This window comes from Leucoraja erinacea, chromosome 3 (genome assembly GCF_028641065.1).
Source record: "Leucoraja erinacea ecotype New England chromosome 3, Leri_hhj_1, whole genome shotgun sequence".
NCBI lineage: Eukaryota > Metazoa > Chordata > Chondrichthyes > Rajiformes > Rajidae > Leucoraja > Leucoraja erinaceus.
In genome coordinates, this window is record NC_073379.1 from 68,506,374 (window position 1) to 68,522,059 (window position 15,686).

Sequence of the window (15,686 nt, forward strand, 5' to 3'; positions counted from 1 at the left end):
GATGAAGACAAATTTCAGTGGCTAGCTGAATTTGAGAAAGGTCTTCCCTGTTATAACTAAATTTGATTAGTACGCATATCAGAGGTTTTGGGGAGAAGGCAGAAGAATGGGGTTAGGAGGGAGAGATGGATCATCCAGAGTACACTTGATGGGCCGAATGGCCTAATACTGCTCCTATCACATGATCTTATGATCTAAATAAAGACCACGCATAGTGAACAGAGCTGCTCCCTGAATTCTCTTAAATGTGTTGCAGGGTGAAGATTATGTCCATTGTGTTTTGAGTAGACGGGATCCAAATTATGATTCTAGGAGCAGCTCTCGTCTATTGTGAGGAGTTGATGAGAACATACACTATTGACATGGTGAACTCTGGCGATGACTTTTCCCATGACAGTCAGATAGACCCACAGGCGCAGTTGTCTTTCCCTTTGAAGATGGGAACATTTACTGAGTCTCTGAGATCCCCGGACACATCCTTCTCCTCCCAAATGTGGGCGAAAAGAAACTTTCACTTAACTGTGTCCAGGCCTTTCACTCTTCGGTAAGTTTCAATGAGGTCCCCCCTTATCCTTCTAAGTGAGTGCATGCCCAATACCGTCAAATTCTCATCATATGTTAACCCAATCATTCCTGGGATCATTCTCGTAAACCTCCTCTGGACCCTCTCCAGCGCCAGCACATACTTCCTCAGATATGGGGCCCAAAACTGCTCGCAATACTCCAAATGTGGCTGACCAATGCCTTATAAAGCCTCAGCACAACATCCCTGTTTTTCTATTCTCGTCCACTCAAATTAAAGTTAGTATTGCATTTGTCTCCCTTATTACCGATTTGACTTGCAAATTAACTTTTTGGGAATCCTGCAACAGCACTCCCAAATCCCTTTGCACTTCCAATTTCTGATTTCTATTCAGTTTAGAATATAGTCTACACCTTTTCCCCTACTTCCAAAATTTATGACACCACAGTTTGCTATGTTGTATTCCATCTGCCACCACTTTGCCCACTCTCTCAACCTGTCCAACGTTGGAGACCTGGGTTCGATCCTGATTACGGGTGCTGTCTGTACAGAGTTTGTATGTTCTCCCTGTGACTGTGTATATTTTCTCCGGGTGTACTGGTTTTCTCCCACATTCCAAAGACGTGCAGGTTTGTTGGTTAATTGGCTTCCATAAAATTGTCCCTAGTGTGTAGGAGAGACCAGTGTATGGGTGGTCGCTGGTCGGAGTGGACTCGGTGGACCTAAGGGCCTGTTTCCACGCTGTATCTCTAAACTAAACTAAACTAAAATACTTGTAGCCACATTTGGCCGACATATCCAACCATAACTATCCCGACAGTCTCCCAAACACTTACATGGGGTGTATGGGGTGTAACCATATAACCATATAACAATTACAGCACGGAAACAGGCCATCTCGACCCTTCTAGTCCGTGCCGAACACATAATCTCCCCTAGTCCCATATACCTGCGCTCAGACCATAACCCTCCATTCCCTTCCCATCCATATAACTATCCAATTTATTTTTAAATGATAAAAACGAACCTGCCTCCACCACCTTCACTGGAAGCTCATTCCACACAGCTACCACTCTCTGAGTAAAGAAGTTCCCCCTCATGTTACCCCTAAACTTCAGTCCCTTAATTCTCATGTCATGTCCCCTTGTTTGAATCTTCCCTACTCTCAGTGGGAAAAGCTTTTCCACGTCAACTCTGTATATACGGCAGGCATTTGTAATCTGGAGACGACATATAAAACATATTGAGTTGTTAGCAAGAATGAACTATCTTGGCACCTCAATAACTGAAGAAGGGTCCCATTACATTGTCTATCTATTTTCCTCCTGTCTCACTGGGTTCCTCCAGCAGTTTGTTTTAGTTCTTGTCTCTGTATCTTCCTGTCCAGTAGATGTGCCTCGACTTGCAACAGAGGTCTGGTTTTGATTTTGATTTTTTTTTTCTCATTAGGAACTAATCGATAAAATAGAATTCTGAAATCTGTCTCACTTTAATGCAAATAAGAGATCAAATGCCTTCGGTCAAACCTCACCACTCAGGGAAATAAAAACTCAAGCCAAAACAATAGCCACTCATGGTAATAGCATTTATGGAAATATGATTTCTTACTTACATTGAGCAATGTTTTTCCATCTCTGAAACAGCACAAATGAACAATCATTCATTTTTTTGGCACAACTTTAGCAGCAGCAATCACAACATTCTCCCTCTAATTTCCATCTTAATCATTTTGGGAGACATATAACCCTGAAGCAAAACATATTTTTTTCTCCCTTAATTTATGAAGGATTCCCAAATCCAGGATCATCAGAAAAGTTCCTACTTATTCAAATACTTTCCTCCTCCATAAAATGACAGCATGCAGGTACTTTCCAGAATGTGCATTTGACTAAAATCTCACTGAGGAATTCAGCCCATTGCAATATAAATATATTGATTTGAAACTTCTTACAAGTTCAGACAAAATTTCCTTCAGAGACCACATTGCTGCACTATGACACAGGTATGCCATTTACATTCCTGGCACTCCTATTTCTAAACCAGCTCTCTTATCTGTTTCCACAACAATGTACAGTAATAGCAGATCCCTGACCCTTGCATTGTCCAACATGACCTGGGGCTGTTGTTTCTGAGTAGTCATTTGTACATGGGTGCTGATGGGAAATATACCAGGTGGTGTTTTGGACCTGAAATCAGCCGCAGATTTAACAACATGCAGGTATTGTTTCAGACAAAGCCCTCTCTGTCTTCATTTTATGTTATTATTATTTGGAAAACGGGATGACATTGCCTCATTTTGGCAAGTGACCCAGACTATAATTAACTGCCAGTACTTAAAGCATGGTCTGCTTTTTTTCCAATGTATTTTTCTACTTGACCTAGTTTTAACTATGGTCTGAATGTATCTCCAGGGTATATGTGAGCCACTGTGAGAGAGGGCAAGAGCTTCCAGAAATTCCATGTTGCCAACTAATATTGATTTTGCTCTCACAATGCTGGCGAGTGTTTTCATGTGTGCAAGTTGTGTGTAGATCTAATCGTATTAATTTATGATCTACTGTCCAGAATCTCAGCTGAAGATTTTTAAACGGATGGTTCTCAATTGTAGCCTAGCTCCAACAATGGATACAAAGTGCTGCAGTAACTCAGCGGATCGGGCACCATCTCTGGAGAAAAAGGATGGGTGACATTTCAGGCAGGACCCTTCTTCAGTCCGAAGGGCCTGTTCTGCGCTGTGCTATGTTCTACATTATGTGTTTGCTAGCAAATCCTGTTTGCTGCCATTAACACTGAGATGGTGTATTCCCAAGCTAAGCCACTTCATAGAGTAATTGAGTGATACAGTGTGGAAACAGGCCCTTCGGCCCAACTTGCCCACACCGGCCAACATGGCCCAGCTACACTAGTCCCACCTGCCTGCGCTTGGTCCATATCCTTCCAAACCTGTCCTATCCATGTACCTGTCTAACTGTTTCTTAAATGATGGGATAATCCCAGCCTCAACCACCTCCTCTGGCAGCTTGTTCCATACACCCACCACCCTTTGTGTGAAAAAGTTACTCCTCGGATTCCTATTAAATCTCTTCCTCTTCACCTTGAACCTATGTCCTCTGGTCCTTGATTCCGTTACTCTGGACAAGAGACTGTGAATCTACCCGAACTATTCCTCTCATGATTTTATACAACTCTATAAGATCACCCCTCATCTTCCTGCGCTCCATGGAATAGAGACCCAGCCTACTCAACCTCTTCCTATAGCTCACACCCTCTAGTCCTGAAAACATCCTCGTAACCCTTTTTCAGAACACTTTCAAGCTTGACAATATATTTCCTATAACATGGTGCCCAGAACTGAACACAATATCCACCATTTTAGCTGCAAGTGCAAGAACAGCACTGTTCAGAGAAAGTAGGCATAGCCATGTCGAAAACAGGCACAAAGAGAGTGCACGTGTGATTAATTCAAGTTGTGGGTTTTTGGCATTGATTTATGTCTATTTTTGATTTTCGTGATTTGTACATAAAGGGTCACAGAAATAATTAGTAACAGGATAACTGGTCATTAAGTCATAGAACAGTGCAGCACAGGCACTGGCCCGTCTGCCCACAATGTCTGTATAGAAAATCATGCCAAGTTAAACTAATCTCTTCCGTCTTCATGTGATTCATATCCCTCCATTTGCCGCCTATCCATGTGCCCATCTAAATGTCTCTTAAATGCCAATTCTGGGGTGCTGGCTGTGACTGATTGATCAGCGTCTGTTACCCAACTGCATTTGCCTTTATGTGTTGAGGAATCATCTTCCCTATTGCTTCTGTGCTTGCGGTGAACAACCCTATGCTGCAGTAGGGAAAAGCTCCAACATTACCCATGAGCAAGCACAGAGGAAATGTGAGAAGTCGGAGAAGAATTTATTTCCAAATGAGAATACTTGGTGACTTGAAGTCTGCCTTGTAACTGTTAAAATATCCAAGCAGCAGCTGCCATTATCTTTATAGGTTTAGGAGCAGCTCTATCCAAGACCACAAGAAATGGCAGCAGCCCAGACCATCACACAAACCAACCTCCCTTCATTAACTCCATTCATACCTCACGCTGCTTTGGTAAGGCCAGCAGCATAATCAAGGACGAGTCGCACCCTGGCCACTCCCTCTTTTCCCCTCTCCCATCAGGCAAGAGGTACAGAAGTGTGAAAATACACACCTCCAGTTTCAGGGACAGTTTCTTCCTAGCTGTTATCAGGCAACTAAACCATCCTACCAACAACTAGAGAACAGTCCTGAGCTACTATCTACCTCATTGCACTAAACATTATTCACGTTATTCCCTTTTTCATTTATCCGTACACTGTGGGTGGCTCAACTGTAATCGTGTATTGTCTTTCCACTGACTGGTTAACACACAACAAAAGCTTTTCACTATAGCCCGGTGCACGTGACAATAAACTAAACTATACATATAAAGATCTGCAGATTTAATCTCTAAATTACAACTGAAGAGTCACACTAAACCTCATCCCTATAGATTTTGTGGAATAGATTCAATATGTACAGGTTGATTTCTGCCATTGTCAATCTAACATAATTCAAATTATTGCAGTGATCAGTGAGTTAAACTATTCCGTACAGTTCAGAGATGCTATGTGATTGATAGGCTGGTGTGACTACATTTTTGAGATAGTATACTTGCACTAAAAACTTAAAATTGTCTCCGTGGCAAAAGCAGGTGAATGCAGTGACTATTACAACTCCTGTGTCAGGTTTTATAATCAGGAATTACAGACTAGATTTATATTTGTCACCCTGTTTTTCTTGACCAATATACAGTTGATTGCAAGCAGTTGATTGATAAGCCATCTCGGAGAATTCATTGGCAGCAGGTAAGCACATCATTACGTTTCAAGAGCCAGTCGTATATTTCAGATATAAATATTGAGATTTTGAAGTAATTGGTAATCACTTAATTACTGAAGATACACAATCTGCAGCCCCTATGGTTCAACGCTGTTACAAATTGCATAGGAATGCAACTGTTTATTGCGGGACCCATGTGAACCATGTAGGTCCCAATTGCATCCAGTTTCACTGAGCTTTCTTGTTGCAGATAAACATCTGCTTGTCTATTCTCATTGTGGTTAAAGAATATTTGCAATCTACAGGCCAGTAACGTTGTGAGAGTGAACGAAAATACACATTTTAGGATTAAAGTCAATGTGAAACTACTGTACTAGTGGTGAACAATTGCTTGCATTGTATCAAAGTCAGAAATCCAAGCCGCCTTGTTAAAAAACCCCCAGTAACACTCCCATCTAAACTGACTGACACATCAATAAAAAATACTGTAGATGAAATCAGGACATAAAATAACAATGTTTTAATTTGTTTCTGGTCCACCCAATGTAGATTTGAATATTAATGATGTTTGAAGAAGTGACTATAAATCAGGGCATAAACTTCTCAGTAGATGATATTTGACCTCCTGTAGCTATTTACGCATGAATCATTAGTCTCCCAATGCTCCGGGCAATACGTGGCATTTTCACATTTGGAAGTTGAGAAATCTTTCAAGAAAATGTAGATCAGTGGTGGCATTATCTCAACACGTCAGAATTTTGTAATAGTCCACTTTTTCATAGCACAGTAAATACAAAGGCTGATTACCTTGCAATAAATATTTGCAGTCGTCTACAGAGTTATAATTGACTAAACATCCAAACCAATCTGTCCATGCAGCATTAGACAGTTCACGTTGTTACTAGTAAAGCCTAGAAATGATAAAATATGCTCATTGAAGCCTTCTTATTTTCGTATTAGTTGCTACAATTAAAATTATAATAAGCAGAAAAAAATTAAGAAGTAACTATTAATTATATAAGTACAGCCATAATCCATTTTCTGATTTGCCACGATAAATATTTTATTACACAACCATCTTTCAAAGAATTAAATGAAGAACATTTTACTCTGGCAACATTGAAATCCATAACCAATGAGTCAATTGCATAATAGTTACTGTAATATGTACACACCCAAATGTAATGCAAGCAGTTATGCTTTGTGATTGTGTAAACTCTCTCCGCACTATTCAGTTTGGCAAAGATCTGCTTCCCGGCTATATATCTTGGCTCTCACAACACAGCATATCTGCCTTTTTTTTTTATGACATTCACCTTTACATTCAGTTATGTTTCCTTTCTAATATTAAACAAATATGAGTATAAATTCCTCTCTTTCCAAACTTTAAGGTCATGCTGACTTATTTATTTCCATTGAAATGTTCAACATACATGCAGTCATTTCTTAATAATAGTTATGTCTGCATGTATATTGAATATTTAAATACTAGAAGAGAGGTGAGATATCTGGTTGGTTGTAAGAAAGATCTCAATTAATAAATGTTTAAAATATAACCATTTGATTCACCAGATCAATTACTTATTAATCCATTACATTTTTGGCGCTTGAAAACTTTCATCACAATTTGGAAATGATGGGGATGATTTTGATATCTTGCAAACCATTTTCCTGACATGCTTTACAATTCTCGACATGTAGCCATAATGCAATGTACAATCAGTTCAATTCTGCTTTAATGTTTGAGGCTGTTACTTGAGATTAGGGTGAAATTAGCAGCTATTTATTGGCATGGAGGAAGAATTGAACACCTGTTAGGCCTCAAACTGCAAGCAATCATTCTGACATGATGAAATAGAGATACACTATCAGATCTGAGACCTTTAACTGTGGCCAGAGGGAGGGTCTGAGTTGATCTTTTGGCCTGCGCATTGCTTGAGGAACATCTCCACACAGTGCAGAATGTCACTCGGAGATAACCCGTGAGCATTGAAAGCCACCAGGACTGGAAACATGGTCAATGGACACAAAGGAAGAAAAAGAAGCCACTGCAGGTGGCAGCTTCACCCTGAGACACAAGTGTTGTGTGCAGTTGGCTCAGGGTGGGGAAATGCAGTCAGAGAACCTTTACAGGATATAGGTCACCCCCAGGTAACGGACACCTGACTTATGTAAAACCCGTACATACAGACCAGCGAGATGGATTATCCGGCTAGCTGTGGGCCTGCAGATGACCATCTGGAATATAGCCGCATCGAACCCAGGAAGAATAAATTCTGGCTAACATTTGATGTCCATTTTGCAAATCCTATCGAGGGACAGGCTGACCAGGCCAGCAGCTGTGCCCTTTATAAAAACCGTCCACAGCATTTAAAACTCGTCTGCAATAAAATATTTTAAAATAATATCATTATTAGCTCTGTAGGCTCAGGGTAAATTTATTAATGTCAACTTTATTATTAAGAATATAACAAACAAGATTTGAAATGCTTCTCCAGATTATCTATAGCTATGTGACAACCCACCTCTGCAGGAATCTTCGGCCGTGAGGGAACTAAGTTCATGGCCACATTTTCGACTTGTGAACTGTTTGGATTATTTGGATTATGCTAGCAACAGATCCTTGCTGTAACTCAGAGAGGATCTAAATGGGAGTCGCTAGCACATAGAGCATAGAATGTAGAACAATACAATACAGGTACAGGCTCTTCGGCTCGCAATGTCTGTGCCGAACATGATGCCAAGTTAAACTAATCTCCTCTGCCTGCGCGTGATACACATCCTTTCATTCCCTGCATAGACCTGAGCAAAGATCTTCATCAAAGCCCCAGCAATCTCCTTTCTTGCCTCTCTCTCAGTAACAGACGGATCCCATTGGGCCCTGGAGATTTATCCACTTTAATTCTTGGCCGTGCAGCTGGCATTCACTGCCCATTCCTACTTGTCCTTGAACAGTGGTGTTAAATTACCTTCTTGAAATACTACAATCCTCCTGGTGAAGGTACACCCACAGTGCTCTTTGAAAGGGAATTCCAAGATTTAGGTACGGTGATGGTTTCTACATTTTGTTGACATGCAACATGGAGGGGAACTATAGATGATAATGTTATAATATGTCCTTCTCAGTGATAGATACTTTGGGTTTTGGTAGAGTCGCCACAATAGTAGAGGTGAATTACTGCAAACATTTTGTAGATGGCACAATGTGTTTGTAGATGGCTCAATGGGTGGAGAGAATAATATTTACGGTGAGGTGCCAATCAAGCAGGTTTGTTTGTTCTGGATGGTGTCAAGCTTCTTGAGTTTTGAAGCTCAATTCATTCAGCCAAGTGGAGGATATATTACCATGTTCCTAAATGTGCCTTGTAGGAAAGTCTTTGTGTATCTGGATGGTCTGTTGCCTCCCTGGTACCAGGGTTCAGGATGTCACGAGCTGAATTTAGAACATCCTCAAGAGAGAGAAGGTGAACAGCCAGCAGCAGTTGTGCACATAAGCACAAACAACATCAGGAAGAAGAGGAAGGAGGTCTTCTTCCCAACATGAGTTCAGAGAGTTGGGAAGAAGACTGAAAGACGGACTTCTAGGGTGGTTATCTCTGGATTGCTTCCAGTACCTGGTACGAGTGAGGACAGGAACAGGGAGATAGGGGATCTGAATGTGTGGCTGAGGGGCTGGTGCAGGGAGCAAGGATTTAGATTTATAGACCACTGGGATCTCTTCTAGGGTCGGGGTGACCTGTGCAAAAGGGACGGGTTACACCTTAACTGGAGGGGGACCGATATTCTGGCAGGCAGGTTTGCTAGGGCTACACGTATAGGTTTAAACTAAATAGTGGGGGGGGGGGAGGGATTGACAAATTGGGAGTATAAAGATGGAGTTGAGGGGGAAGTGACGACAGGAACAATTACCAAAGATTCTCGAATTAATGGGAAGGAAGCTCAAGAAGGGATAAAAGAGTAAGGTCCAGGCCATTTGCGAGCGGTGCGAGGGGGGACGTGAATACGGAGGTCAAAGTGTTGTATATGAATGCGCGAAGTATAAGAAATAAAGTGGACGAGCTTGAGGCTCAGATAGAATTTGGCAAATATGATGTTGTGGGAATTACAGAGACATGGTTGCAAGAGGGCCAGGGCTGGGAACTGAATATTCAAGGGTATACTTCCTATCGAAAAGACAGACAGGTGGGCAGAGGGGGTGGGGTAGCTCTGTTGTTGAGGAATGAAATTTAGTCCCTTGCAAGGGGTAACATTGAAACAGGAGATGTGGAGTCAGTATGGATAGAACTAAGGAATTGTAAGGGTAAAAAGACCATCGTGGTACTTATCTACAGGCCCCCAAACAGTAGCCTGGACATAGGGTGCAAGTTGAATCAGTAGTTAAAATTGGCATGTAGCAAAGGTAATGCTGTGATTGTTATGGGAGATTTCAACATGCAGGTAGACTGGGAAAATCAGGTTGGTACTGGACCCCAATAAAGGGACTTTGTAGAGTGCCTTTGTGATGGATTCTTAGAGCAGCTTGTAATGGAGCCGACCAGAGAAAAGGCAATTCTGGATTTAGTGTTGACCAATGAACCAGATATGATAAGAGAACTCGAGGTAAAGGAACCGCTTGGAGGTAGTGATCATAATATGATTATAATCTGCAATTTGAGAAGGAGAAGGTTAAGTCGGAAGTGTCAGTGATGCAGTTGAACAAAGGGGATTATGAAGGCATGAGAGGGGAGCTGGCCAAGGTAGACTGGAAAGGGATCCTAGCAGGAATGATGGTAGAACAGCAATGGCAGGAATTTCTGGGCATAATCCGGAAGAAGCAGGATAATTTCATTCCAAAAAGGAAGAAAGATTCTAAGGGGAGTAGGAGGCAACCGTGGCTGACAAGAGAGGTTAGGGATAGAATAAAACTAAAAGAAAATATGTATAACACAGCAAAGAGTAGCTGGAAGCCAGAGGATTGGGAAACTTTCATAGGACAACAGAAGGAAACAATACGGGCTGAAAAGATGAAGGGAAGCTGGCCAGGAATATAAAGAAGGACAGTAAAAGCTTCTTTAGATATGTTAAGGGAAAAAGAGTAGTAAAGTCAAATGTGGGTCCCTTGAAGGCAGACATGGGTGAAATTATTATGGGCAACAAGGAAATGGCAGAAGTACTTCAGATCTGCCTTCACTAAGGAAGACACAAACAATCTCCCAGATGTACTGGAGGACAGAGGATCTAAGGGGACAGAGGAACTGAAAGAAAATTTCATTAGGCGAGAAATAGTATTGGGTAGGCTAATGGGACTGGAGGATGATAAATCCCCTGGGCCTGATGGTCTGCATCCCAGGGTCCACAGGGAGGTGGCTCTAGAAATAATGGACGCATTGGTGATCCTTTTCCAATGTTCAATAGATTCAGGATCAGTTCCTGTGGATTGGAGGATAGCTAATGTTATCCCACTTTTCAAGAAAGGAGCGAGAGAGAAAAACGGAGAATTACAGACCAGTTAACCTGACTTCGGTGGTGGGAAATATGCTGGAGTCAATTATTAAAGAGGTAATAATGGGGCATTTGGATAGCAGTAAAAAGATTAGTCCAAGTCAACATGGATTTATGAAAGGGAAATCATGCTTGACTAATCGTCTCGAATTTCTTGTGGATGTGACAAGTAAAATGGATGAAGGGGTGCCAGTGGATGTAGTGTATCTAGACTTTCAGAAAGCCTTTGATAAGGTCCCCCACGGGAAACTGGTGACTAAAATTAGAGCACATGGTATTGGGGGTAGGGTGTTGACATGGATAGAAAATTGGTTGGTAGACCGGAAGCAAAGAGTAGGAGTGAACGGGTCCTTTTCAGAATGTCAGGCAGTGGCGAGTGGAGTGCCGCAAGGCTCGGTGTTGGGGCCGCCACTGTTTGCCATGTATATTAATGATTTGGAAGAGGGAATTAGGAGCAACACTAGCAAGTTTGCTGATGACACAAGGCTGGGTGGCAGTGTGAACTGTGAAGAGGATGTTAGGAGGTTGCAGGGTGACCTGGACAGGTTGAGTGAGTGGGCAGATGCATGGCAGATGCAGTATAATATAGATAAATGTGAGGTTATCCACTTTGGCGGCAAAAACAAAGGGGCAGATTAATATCTCAATGGGGTTAGGTTAGGTAAGGGGGAAGTGCAGCGAGACCTGGGCGTCCTTGTACACCGGTCACTGAAAGTTGGCTTACAGGTACAGCAGGCAGTGAAGAAAGCTAATGGAATGTTGGCCTTCATAATAATAAGATTTCAGTATAGGAGTAAAGAGGTTCTTCTGCAGTTGTATAGGGCTGTGGTGAGACCACATCTGGAGTTTTGTGTAGGACATCCTTGTGATTGAGGCAGTGCAGCGTATGTTCACGAGATTGATCCCTGGGATGGCGGGACTGTCATATGAGGAAAGATTGAAAAGACTAGGCTTGTATTCACTGGAGTTTAGAAGGATGAGGGGGGATCGTATAGACACATATAAAATTATAACTGGACAAGCTAGATACAGGAAATATGTTCCCAATGTTGGGCGAGTCCAGAACCAGGGGCCACAGTCTTAGATTAAAGGGGAGGTCATTTAAGACTGAGGTGAGAAAAAACGTTTTCACCCAGAGAGTTGTGAATTTATGGAATTCCCTGCCACAGAGGGCAGTGGAGGCCAAGTCACTGGATGGATTTAAGAGATAGAGCTCTGGGGGCTAGTGGAGTCAAGGGATATGGGGAGAAGGAAGGCACGGGTTATTGATTGGGGACGATCAGCCATGATCACAATGAATGGCGGTGCTGGCTCGAAGGGCCGAATGGCCTCCTCCTGTATCTATTTTTTATGTTTCTATGTTTCTATCAAGTTCGCTGACGACACCACCGTTGTGGAACATATCACTGATGGGGATGAGTCAGAGTATAGAAGAGAGATCGACCGACTGATCCAATGGTGCCAGCATAATAACCTGGCCCTCAACACCAGCAAAACCAAGGAACTGATTGTGGACTCTGGAAGAGGTAGGATGGGGACCCAAAGTCCCGTTTATATCAATGGGTTGATGGTGGAAAGGGTCAAGAGCTTCAATTTCCTTGGCGTGCACATCTTTGAAGATCTCTCCTGGTCCGAGAACACTGATGCAATCATAAAGAAAGCACATCAGCGCCTCTACTTCCTGAGAAGATTACGGAGAGTTGGTTTGTCAAGGAGGACTCTCTCTAACTTCTGTAACAGGTGCACAGTAGAGAGCATGCTGACCGGTGGCTTGGTTCGGCAACTTGAGCGCCCAGGAGCGGAATAGACTACAAAAAGTAATAAACACTGCCCAGTCCATCATCGGCTCTGACCTCCCTACCATCGAGGGAGACATCAAAACAGAAGGTACAGGAGCCTGAAGACTACAATGTCCAGGTTCAGAAACAGTTTCTTCCCCACAGCCATCAGGCTATTGAACTGAACTCAAACAAAACTCTGAACATTAATAGCCCATTATCTGTTTATTTGCACTTTATTTGTTTTATTTATTCATGTATGTATATATTTATACAATGGTATATGGACACACTGATCTGTTCTGTATTCATGCCTTCTATATTCTGTTGTGCTGAAAAAGCAAGTGTCATTTTCTTATGTGGGACACATGACATTAAACTCTCTTGAATCTTGAATCTTGAGTCAGTTCTGGCTGAAAATAAATCTCCTCAAATTAAATAATTGGGAAGCGCAAAGCTGTAATCATCACAAACAAGAGGATCTTCTCGTTGATTCCCTTCATCTTCTGAGCAAAGGTTCATAAACAGTGCCCAAACACTACAGATATACATTTATATCATCTCTTTATCAACTATTTTTTTATTTTTCACTGAGTATTTCCACATTGCTTGGAGCCTTAATGCTACTTCAGACTGCCAGATGAATTTCAGATTGTGTGTATATACTCAACTCATCTACAAATAAATGCTTTTGTTACCATAAGACTATTATTCCAATGCTGGTCTCATGAGTCCTATTTTCTTTAAATACAAGATTATCCAATTTCCTACCGCCCCAGATCTAGGATTTCACTCATCCACCACTTACTAGTCTAAGTGAGCAATGTAAAAAAAATGTTTTGATTTTAAGTTCTCTCCCTTATTTTTAAATCCCACCATTGCCAGTGCCTGTTAATTGATTGTATGTGTTCTTCGGATTATTTATGATTCTATAGAATACCACAAGTTTACTAAAATTGCTGCCTGGAATAATTGGACATACTTGGATAGTTTTCTCTGGAACACCAAAACTTGAGGGGAGACCTGATAGAAGTTTCTAAAATTATGAATGATATAGAGAGGGTAGACAGTCAGAATCATTATCCTAGTGTGGAACACTAGAGGGCATAGCTTTAAAGTGAAAGGGACAAAGCTTAAAGGAGATGTACAAGCCACTGTGCAGAGTATTAGGATAATGAAGAGGCCATATTTTCCACCTTCAGACTATCCAGATAAAGCTCGGGTCTTTCCTTTTCCGGAATCCTGATCTCTAGCATACAGTAAGATACCCCAGAACCCCTTTCCATAACTTGGGTAAGTGTTGGTGGAAACTAAAAATTGTTTTTACAACAATGATCAGCTGCTTCTTTTGCACCGACCACCCATTCTGGATAAGAGGTGGAGTGTAGCTCGGTGGATACATTTTCCAAGGAAGTTGTGAAATTAACTTGAACTAGTAGTTAAAAAATACAATAAGTGCTGGTGTAACAGCAGGTCAGGCAGCATCTCCAGCGAACATGAATAGGCGACGTTTTGGGTCAGGATCCCTCCCTTGTATCTCCTTAAACCAGCAGTTCCCTGTTGCCAACCCATTGGCAGTTAAGGTCTCCAACGAGAGGTTAAACTTCTAAATTCCATGAGGATTTTAAACTCTCATCTCAGTCTTTGGTTTTAGGCCAAGACTAATTTGTATTACTGGCCAGTAAGTAGATATGGAGTCTCGAATAACACATCCCTCTGACCAAATGAACAGTCACCACATCTTATCACAGGAAAGTGTAATTTAGTACACCAATGTTGCACTTAAAATAAAATAGTCTCAATTACTTCTTGTCACTGTCATTAGATGGCCTCAGTGCTATTTCCAGATCTTTGCTATTAACAGTTTTATGAACTGGTTCTCCATCCTTCTCTGAATTGAGATTCATATAGGACTTATGTTGCAATGGCGAACAGTTTAAGTTTACTCAGTCCCTGAAATAGTAAGGAACACTTTGTGCCAGAATTCTGATCAGATGGCCACTTAGGATTCTGCACTGCAATGCTATCTGCTTTCTGATTGAAAGGAATTTAACTATTTTGGTTTATTTTGGCTAAGTTATGTCAACAGTAATGTGACCAATGTGCCCAATGTGTTTTATGCACTGAGGTATCATGTGGCATATTTAAGTATTTCCATTCTCTCAACTCTACAAGTACGATTACCCTGATTAAATCTTCCAACATATGAACAGAAGCAAATTCAAATTATATTGATATTTGTTTCAAGAAAGTTTCAGATGATATTAAAGATTACTGTTTGTGATGAGCGTTTGATGGCACTGGGCTTGTACTTGCTGGTGTTTAGAAGGATGGGGGGGGGCCTCAGTGAAATTGACCGAATAGTGAAAGGCTTGGTAGAGTGGATGTGGAGACGATGTTTCCACAAGGGGGAGAGTCTTGGACTAGACGTCATAGTCTCAAAATTAAAGGACGTTCCTTTAGGAAGGAAATGAGGAGGCATTTCTTTAGTCAGAGGGTGATGAACCTGTGGAATTCTTTGCCACAGAAGGCTATGGAGGCCAAGTCAATGGACATTTTAAAGGCAGAGATAGATATGTAGATTCCTGATTAGTACGGGGATTATGGGGAGAAGACAGGAGAATGGGGTTCAGAGGGAGAGATAGATCAGCCATGATCGAATGGCGGAGTAGACTTGATGGGCCGAATGGCCTAATTCTGCTCCAATGACATGACCTTATGCCCTCTTGAATAGCGTATCAAATTGTACCTCAGATAAGTTGTATTTAGAAAAGATAAATAAATAATAAAACACAAACTGCTGGAACTACTTAGCAGGTTATTTAGTTTTTGCAGAGGGAGAAAGTCAATGAACATTTTATGCCAATGATCTTCCATCAAAACCATAGAATAGTATTCATCCCATAACTACCTCAGGCCCACTTGAATTAACAGCCAAAACATACTGCTTTTGCCGTGATCTATGCAATACCTTTCTTCCAAGTGATCAGAGGCACTCACAATGGCAGCATTGATTAAAGGAAGATTGCAAACATGACATTTGGCATCTC